The following is a 328-nucleotide window of genomic DNA, read 5'->3' as shown; positions in this document are numbered from 1 at the left end:
AGTACGGCAGAGCTGGGGTTGAGAAGGAGCACCTTTTCTTCATGCAGCTCTCTTAAACAGCAACAAAAGGCAACAGGAACTGTGATCAAGGAACGTGGATTTACACAGTGCCTGTGACCTGACACAGCAGTGAAAATTCAATAGTCTGTCCCTTTGGACTACTGTAGCTGAGCAGTTCTTGCACTTTGTTTGCAGCATCTATGGGAGCTGTGCACTCATTCTTCTCCTTAAAAACACAGGGAGCCTGAGCTAAACTAAGCACACTAAGATAAAACAGCACAATAAGGGCAGCTAGCTTTTGGGTGGCTAATTCTAACTTCTGCAAAAT

The sequence above is a fragment of the Phaethon lepturus genome, unplaced genomic scaffold, assembly GCF_000687285.1.
Source record: "Phaethon lepturus isolate BGI_N335 unplaced genomic scaffold, ASM68728v1 scaffold13838, whole genome shotgun sequence".
In the NCBI taxonomy this organism is placed as follows: domain Eukaryota; kingdom Metazoa; phylum Chordata; class Aves; order Phaethontiformes; family Phaethontidae; genus Phaethon; species Phaethon lepturus.
Note: the sequence above shows the minus strand (reverse complement) of the source record.